At 31.2% G+C, this 9613-nt stretch overlaps 1 long non-coding RNA gene across 1 annotated transcript; it reads left to right on the top strand.

Annotated features, from left to right (window-relative positions):
* The first annotated feature begins 3343 nt into the window (after positions 1 to 3343).
* On the top strand, positions 3344 to 4768 carry LOC112091788. The gene is made up of 3 exons (XR_002902326.1): positions 3344 to 3412; positions 4422 to 4531; positions 4640 to 4768. It is a non-coding gene; the product is annotated as an uncharacterized LOC112091788 (long non-coding RNA).
* Positions 4769 to 9613: the final 4845 nt, after the last annotated feature.

Below are 9613 nucleotides of genomic sequence, written 5' to 3'. Positions count from 1 at the left end.
AAGTCAAGTATACAGGTTCATCATCCATCTCAGGATTAAGATGACAACATATAATTCGTCAAAAGTGAATTGTTTTATTCAAACAGAATTATTAATTAAAACAATTCAACTTTGGTCCGATCCAATATAGATTTCACCATTAGAAACTATATTAATGTCTCCACCCATGGAGTCCCACCTCCGACGACCAAGACAAGCCGTCTCCGTTAGGAAGTAGACAACATAACAATCTTAACATGAATAAAGCGCCCAACTTTATTCCCTCGATTATGGATCATAAGATTTACACTATCATCTTTAGATTCTTGTCTTCCACATGTTCTTCACATTACATGCATGACCTAAAGATTTAGAATGACAGTCTCAGACTTTCAGTTTGCTTATCATACATTCAACTATTATGAACATAAAGAGGACAATTCATAGATATATAAAATAAATAAATCTTTATTAATAGTCAAAATATCTCAAAGAATATTGTTACATTTATTCCTAAGGGCATAAACGCTAACACTATTGACCTATTTTTATAGGCTATTTATTGTTTTGTAGTGTGCTTTTATTTGTCACTAGGATTATTAGGACAAATTTATGTTTGAAAACTTATTCTTTTGTTGATTCTAATTGCTCAACCATGCCATCTCCTATTGCATGAGGGAAAAGAACCATAATCCCTTACTTGAGAAAGCTATAACAAACTAATGGGATTGGACAAGGCACAATGTTATAGGATTAACTAAAGAGAAGAAATTTTTTATTCAACAACAACCGAGAGAAGACAAATTCAAAGCCAATCAATAATGTGCACACAACGAAAAAATTTGAAACCTCAAGGAATATGAACGAAACACCAATGTAATATTTGTCAAAAAGACAAAACAAAATAGACAAAAGTTAAAACTAAGATTTAAGAGTTGACCATCATTTAGAAGTGGTTGACCTCGTCTGATTTGTAAAATCTGAGCCGATTACCCGCATAAAGGCCTCTAGTAACGTGAAAGATTTTCTAGTAATGCCTGAGGAAGATCATGCGCCCACTTGCCCTAGAGTTGCTTACTTGAACAAGTGAGACACCCTCAAAATCGTGGAGGTAGATAGGGAACCGTTGCATGATAGGTGGTGGGATGATGTGCTCTGCAAGTGCTTGAGGCACTTCAAAATTCCTGTCAACGTCTGATGATTAAAGCGTCTTGATGCAAATCAAATCTTCATTATCATATTGGGCCACGAGCTGTGGTAGTGGCGAAGGGTGCGGTGGCAGCTGCAACTGTAAAGGATTAAGAGGAAGAATTAATTTTGGATCACTAATTAATAGTGAAAAGTCCCTAATTTGATTTGAAGAGTTGTATAACAAAAAATAAGAAAAAAAAAAATACACGAGTACTCACTGTTTTCTTTTTAGGCCTCCTCTTCTTGAGCAAAAAGTTCAAGAGAAGTGACATCCCAATCTTCAAGTGAATCCCTCTGAAAGATCACTTCCTAACAAATCAATAAATTTGTGAGGTCAAATAAACAACAAGTAATGCAAATAAACAAGCTAATAAAACTATGAGATGGTAAAAGGAAACCCCAACCATGCATGTGGAACAATATTGACATTATCATTTCCTTTTCCAATTACCTCTCTCTGCTTTGGCCCAGCTCCGAATACTTACCACTTTTCTTTTTTTTTTCTTTTTATGACCCATTCTTTAATGATACGTTTAACCGAGTAGGGCACCAAGCTAGCTTCCACTTGTGTCTCCTGGGCTGGTTGACCCTTTACCAAACTAAATAGGACAAGTCCTAACTAAAAGTATACCAAGCGGTTACCTTAAACAAGATATGTCTAATATTATGTGGCCTCAAACAGGGCGAGAAGAAATTCCAATCATGCAGCATACGATATTTCTAAGATGGTAGAGAAGAAAGTCTAATCACATAATATACAAACAGTTTTAAGTTTGATATATATATATATATATATAAATATAAATGTGTGTTTGTGTGTATATGCACACATTGTGGTCATATCAATATGCCTTAAAAAATAAACCTAAGCAATTCAAATAAGAGATCCAAATGAAACAGTGTCTTTTTCAAACACTATATGTTGATTCGGCTTTATCCCAAAAACAAATGAATAAACATTAATATGGTAATCCATTACCAAAACCCAATTTCAAATTGGCTATTGCATTATATGTAATTCGCCATTGTATAGCTAGGAGTATTCACTCTTACATTTGAATTATTGAGGAAGCAAATATTTTTTTTTAATTTTTTAAAATATATCTTTCTGCTGTTAAATTTTATTAAAATTTAGTAGTAAAAAATATGTTTTGAGCAACTAAAATAATATTTAGTAACGAAAAACATAAATATTTAGAATCCGTTCATTTCGCTGATTCGAGTTTAGAATTCGAGTTTTGCTACAGTAAAAAGCTCTCACAAACAATGACATTTAACTTTTTTGCTACAGTAAAAAATTCTCATATAAAATCACATCTCAACTCAAATTAAAAACTCGAATCAGCGAACTAAACGGGCCATTAATCTACCCTCCCTAAAAATTCAAACCCACCCTCTCTTTCACTTTCTCTCGCTCTACCTCACTTATATCCCTCTCTGTGTCGCTCTCTCTTTTACTCAGTCTGATCTTCTTTTTTCCCTCTGCATTTTACTCTCTTTCGTGCACTCAAATATGTGACTTCTTTCGATCTGTGGGTTAGTTTTCATATTTTTTTTTTTCTGTGGGCTATTTTTTTATTTGCTTTTCTATGATTTTGTAATCTTGTCCTTTCTCCCGTTAACTCTCTTTGAAACTTTTGTTGTTCATCATCATCATCAGCTTCCGTTTTTCCAGTTTTCTGTTTTCGAAAACTAAGCCTCTATGTATCTGTGACAAGGTAAAGCTCTCTTTCTCTCCTTTTCTTATTCTCTGTTTTTCTTATGTTAATTGCAGTGTTAATCTCCATCGAATGTATGCGTTCCTTTTTTTCCCCCCTAAATCTTTTCTTTGTTCTATGTGAATATACAGATACATTACAGAGAAAAAGAACATCGTGTGTATGTTAATTGCAGTCTTTAGCTCTATATTCTGTGTTTTCTTTTTTCTTTTTATCTAATTCGTTATGTGTTGTTCTTGATCTAATTTGTTTTTTCGTTAAATTTTGATGATTTAATACATGATTTATCCTATGAGACTTTGAATTATTGTACTCTATGATATGTGCCTTTGAATATGTAATCTTTTTTCGTTTCAATTTGTGAGTATGGACTTGTGTTTAGTTCTGGGAATATGAAGGCATGATTTATGGTCTTGATTTAAGGAAATGTGTGTTTGTATTTTGTAGATGTTAAGGAAGTGGTGGATGATCTCACATGGCATCTTCAAATTTAGCTCGAAGAATGAGGATCCTTTCTCTCATCGGTACTCTTTCTCTCTGTATGCTTATCCTCTTTGTTGTGCGCTTCATTTGGAATTTGAGGACTTGATAGAAGGTGAAAAATGATTTCTCATTGTTTCTGATGATGGTAGTTAATTTTGGTTTAGATAAAATTAGCAATTCATGTATGTTTTGTGTGGATTTGGCTGACATGATCTTCTAGGTGTTTGTTAGTGTTGTTAGTCAAAAAAGGTCTAAAAGAGTTTATTGGTTGCAATGACAGAATATGTTACCAAAATCCCTTATGCTTAACATTAGGCCTTGAGGACCAAAACCAGAATGTGGGCATTTATTTATGTTGTTCTTTGTTGGGGTTATTGAAATTATTTTCTTCGTTCCTTCTATGTTATATTTGTTGGACCATGGTAGTTTTTCTACCCTTATATACTTCTTAATTTCTTTTAGTTAGCCCTGGTCGTTTTAACAAAATCCAAATAATAGCTTGATATGTTACTGATAGAATATTAGCAATGCAATATGATTAAGTTAGCAACTCATGGTTTGAAAATAATTGATTTGTTTGGGCAGGACTTTGATATATTAGTGATAGAAATTGGGTTGAAATGGATAAAAGTTAGATGTCTGCTGATAGAAGCACTTCTATAAAGCACTACTTCTGTGGACTTCGTCTAATACCATGTTTGTGTATTGTAGTATACACTCATATGGCTTTGGTTTTATCTGAACCTAAAGAACCGGTTAATGAAAGAATAATTATGCCACCAACGACACTCATATCAATAGTTAATTTGTTTTGATTAATCAATTTGTGATGTTTAGCATAGATATGGATAAGAATTGGATTTATTTGAAGAACCGTCTTTCAAAGACATATATGAGTAGAGTGAGAAGATTTAGAGGTTTTACCTTGAATTATATAAACTGAATTAATCATGGTGAGGAGGAAACCAATACTACTCCTAATGTACAAGATGAAGACTATGACTTTTTTTTTTTGTTTTTTACTAACTAACAAATAATGATTTTATGTAGAACACACATTCGAGTTCTGACTTAAATACTTCGGAAGGGTACTTTGAGGTCTTCAAGAATACTCATTGGAGTGAATCACGTGGATAGACAACTAAGAGAGCAAATATTATGTAAGAATTACTAAACATTTTATCATTTCGTTTGATTTTGTATTTTCTTTTTTTACTCTAACTTGAAAATTTATAACACTTCACCTAATGCATGAACAAATGATCAAGACTCGTGATGCTCGTTTAAGTAACTACCAGAAGGGTCAACAACAGGAGCTTATACAAAAGCTACTTCAGCAGACAAATCCGCCATCAAATTATCTTGGACCTTCCGTCTCAAGAAGAGAATATCCTTCACCACTGGCCTCAGTTTGTTAGATTGTTTAATTCGTGTAATACTAAGACTTTACTAGTACAATATTTGCATAAGTGTTTGGGTTTGTTTAAGTATGATTATTTTAGTATTTTGTTTGGATTCTAACATATATTGAAATATTTAGAGATTTTTAAATTAATATTTGGTATTTTATTTATATATATTTTTTTAAAAAAAATTTGGTGACTAAAAAAATTTGGTAGCAACAAATTATTTATTTGCTACTAAATATTTGGTGGCTACTTTTTTAAATACATTTCACCACTAAAATTTTAGTATCTGAATCTTGTACTTTTCGTTATTAAATATATTTTACTACAAAAAATTTAGTCCCTAAATCTCATATTTTTTGCTATTAAATACTTTTTGCTACCGAATATTAGGTTACAAAATCTTATACATTTCGCTACCAAATACAATTTGATATCATATATTTGGTCCCTAAATCTCATGGCTTTCGCTACTAAATACTTTTTGTTACCAAATATTTGGTGATTAAATCGCGTATTTTTTGCTACCAAATATATTTTACTATCAAAATTTCAGTGTCCTAAATCTCACACTTTTTGTTACCAAAAACCTTTTGCTACTAAAATTTTTAGTCTCTGAATATCATACATTTTGCTACCAAGAAAATATTTGGTAATAAAAACTATTTGCTACTAAAATTTTGGTAACTAATATTTTATGTTACGCATTTTTTGCTGCCAAAATTTTTTTGTAACAAAAATATTTTGTTACCAAAAACAGGATTTTATGTTACCAAATTTTTGGTAATAAAAAATTCAAATTCTTGTATTGTCATTTTTTAAGTATTTGTGAACCAAAAGTGTTTTAGAGACCATTTTCATTTTTCTATCTCAAAAGACGTAGATACGTTTTCAAAAATAAAGAAAAACAATTCAAGATAGCACACTAATGATTTAAATATTCCCAAAAAAAAAGTTTAGGGATGAGTCAAAGTAGGACTTAATTATAAATATGTACCTGATTGGCACATCCAATACAAAAACTGAGAAGAATTGCGATCGATAATGAGCATCGCTAGGTTTTGAGCGAAGGCGTTGATGAGTGCATCCACATAAAAATTGAATTCCGCTGCACAACGATGAAGTGAAGAGTGTTAACGATTGACTGTCAAATCTACAGTAAGAATGAATCCATGGAGGTCACTCCACCTAATCATATCAAACATATTAAAAAGAAAAAAAAAAGTCAAAATTTGTGATCTTACCAAAGAATAAAAAGAAACCATATATATAATGAATTATATGTCTCGAAAGTTTCTATAATGTAGATACTGAACGCTGTGATCTATATAATTATTTACTTGTTTTTCCAAAAGTTAAAAAGTACAATTTAAGTTTTTTTTTTTTTTTTTTTTTTTCAAAGAACACTTATAACAAGCCCGTTAAAAAAAAGAATACATAGTTACTCCTCTTTCGTTTATTTTTTTTCTCATAAATTTTAGTAATTTCTCAATAAAGAGTTCAAATACTTACAGCGGGAATCAAATTTTTGACAATTTTTGATTTGTTATTTCCCCCAGTAGATAAATATCTGCAATCCAAATTCCTTAATAAAAAGCCATAATTCTAAACTCTTTTTATTTCCATAATTAATTTATCGCCTTACAATATTGACCTTTTCTTTTTGACCCTTTTCGTATTAATCGGGAAGTGAAATATTGATTAAGACTACCCATAAAACATCAATAGCCACATAAAAACATATAACGAGCAAGAATATTGATCCCCATAAAGGTAACCAAAGCTTCACGTATACACAGAATATTCAAACAAATTAACATGAAGGGAAAGTGACTGACTCTTTGATGTATCAAAAACTATGTCGGACAGTCGGAGAGTAATAGGCAGGCAAAAGTCCGGGCAGTGGACTTTTGAGCCATGCAGACAGTAATCCTCGCAGGCCAAATTAATGATTTAAGATGGTCCAAACTTGTTGTCAGCCACGCTAATATATATATGTGTGTGTGTGTGTGTGTGTGTGTGTGTGTATGTATATATTTGTGTGTATATATATGTATATGTGTGTGTGTGTGTATGACCAAGATAATAGCTTTGACTATTGACAAATAAACATTATTTACAAAATATTACAAGTGATTCAAGAAACAATATATGTATCTTTCAGTTAGTTTTGCTTGGAATTCCTTCTTGTCCTGATCTAATAATCTTTTAGAAGAAAACGGGACATTAAATTATATGGTACGTACGTCAAAGGAAATTCCAGACATAAGATTAAGGAAGGTAAAAGCAGCTATATGTAGGATGAAGAAAGTGATCCAAAGCTATTAAAATATAAGCACTCTTATTTATTCTGATAGGATTAAACCTCCGTTATTCACAAAAAGTGAGTTCCTTTAAATTGATAGGTTAGACATAACTTAATAGAATTTATCATTTTGTGAGTAATGGGGGTTTTATCCCGACGAGAATAAATACCACATTCGTTAAAATATGGGCCTGTATATAGGATACTACTAAGCACAAGTTCAGATAGCATGCATTAATAAAAAGGAAATAGTAAGAAATAGGTCAATATGAAAAGCTTAAGAAAATATATAGGCAAATTTTTAGTTATAAAAATTAATAGGCCATAATTTGTCAAGTTATGGTTCATAACCAGATAAGTTATGGACAATAACTTGTCAAGTTATGGTTCATAATTAGACAAGTTATTGACGAAAATAGTAATTTGACCTATTTATTAACTTATGTAAACTATTGACCTATTAATTTTAATTCATCTCAAGTCTTAGCCTATTTTTTTCTTTCTCCCTTAATAAAAAGACTAGTGTTATTCAAAAAGTAAATCTTTTTGGACTTCATTAGACGATGATAAACTTCATTACAAGTTAATTAGTCAGGAATCAGTCGGCAGTTGAAAAAAAAAAGGGTCAGTATACAGAAAAGCTGCGACTCCGAGCGTTAAATAGACTACTACTCAAATTGGTGGAGAATCTATCTAATGACTACCGTCACATGTATATGAAATGACATAAAAGCAAGTGGATATGGGTTTTCACGTATATTTGACTCACAAGGGTCAAACTTTCCGAGTAAGGAAAAAAAAAAAATTGCCAAAGAAGAGTCGATAGAATGTAACAGGTTAAACTAAACACATTTAAGCCATTCATTTTATGTCATTCAGGAGACCATATGATTCATTTGTTGAAGAAATTGCCCGGGGACTAAAGCCCCCACAAACTTTTCGTGTATCTAAAGAAAACCTGTTTAATACAATGTACATTATATTATATAGCATCAAATTATTATATAATAATCCTAAAAAACGAAAATATGATTTTTATTTCTTTTCTCCTTAAGATCATATTATTGAGAAAATACCACTTTATACAAAAGTCCAAGTAAAACACTATATTTTACGTGGTTACGCATAATCTACTCGTAAAATCCGTACTTAATTTCACCTTAAAATTGTAAAGTTCAAATTCCCCAAACCCATTATACCACTCCCACTAAGTCTAGAAAACCCCAAAACCCAATTTCTTTCATCTTTCTTCTCCACTGAAATCCCTTATTATAAGCATTTTGTTTGTCATTTCTTGATATTATTTCACTATGCAAGGTTTAATTTTATTTTCTTGCGATTACATATATTCGGGCCATTGTAGTTTGATGGGATTTCTATGGAGAAAAAATTTCGTCTCATGTTATGTACATACCATAGGCGCCCCCTTATTTTCTCAATTTTTTTAAAGATTCTCTTCTTGACATATTGAATACACGTATTAATATTTTAGTAATTGGTCTAGTTTATAGATTGTGTTCTAATTTTTAATTTAATTAATTATGAGTACTCCTACAGTACTGCGAAAATTTTGGGGTACTATCAATCTCTAAGAAGTTAATTAAAAACATTGATCACTTTATTTTTGTAAACAAAAATATAGTGTTGTTCCTCTGTACTCTGTAGGATAACATGATGGAGATTTCAAAAATAAAGAAATCAGTTTCCTTAGCAAATGGTAAAGATTAGTTAACAGGACATAATCTTCTACTTACAACTTTGTAAGAACATATGTCTTAATTTAATTAGTAAATATTTTAACTTTGATTAATTGATTTTCTTGAAAACAATTATATATTTTAATAAAAAATTTACTGTAGTAATCAATCTAGAAGTTTTAGATTTTATGGTATAGTTACTGATTACTAACAAAATCTTTTAGTTCTGTTACAGCGTACAAGTACTGTAAATTCGATATCAAATCGGTTGTTTCCATGTTAATAAAACCACAAAATACATATAATTCCAAATTGGAAAAACGAATTTAGCCACGCTTTAAACAAGGTACAAGTTGTCAATGAAACAACTCAATTAAAGTTGAAGTGGGGATACTATAGCCTATCTAGATAGCTTAATGGGGCCGATCGCTTTAGATAACAGCTAGCAAATTGGTAGATAGCGCTATTTTGTGTGCTGATACCTAATACGTGTGTGCGCGCTTACTATTTGTCTATTCTCTCACATATTCTTTTTTTCTTTTTCTTTTTCTTTTTCTTTTTTATAAAAAAACGTCTCACATGATCATTAATAGATAAGCACAACCTAAAATTTATTGCACTTTCAGAAATATCATTTTCTCTCTCTCTCTCTCTCTACAGTCCAAAACCCTAGCAGGGTCAGTCCATATATGCCCAATTGGCAACCGAGTAGAAAGTACTAATGACACCAATGCTTTTTCTTCCTTTTTGGGTGTCCCCCCGCGAAATCCCCACGCATTAATATCACCCCTTTTTCATTCAAAAACACCCTTTTATATATATCTCCCTAATGGG

The sequence above is a fragment of the Morus notabilis genome, unplaced genomic scaffold (genome assembly GCF_000414095.1).
Source record: "Morus notabilis unplaced genomic scaffold, ASM41409v2 Scaffold2017, whole genome shotgun sequence".
Taxonomy (NCBI): domain Eukaryota; kingdom Viridiplantae; phylum Streptophyta; class Magnoliopsida; order Rosales; family Moraceae; genus Morus; species Morus notabilis.
Note: the sequence above shows the minus strand (reverse complement) of the source record. Positions and strands in the feature narration are given on the sequence as shown.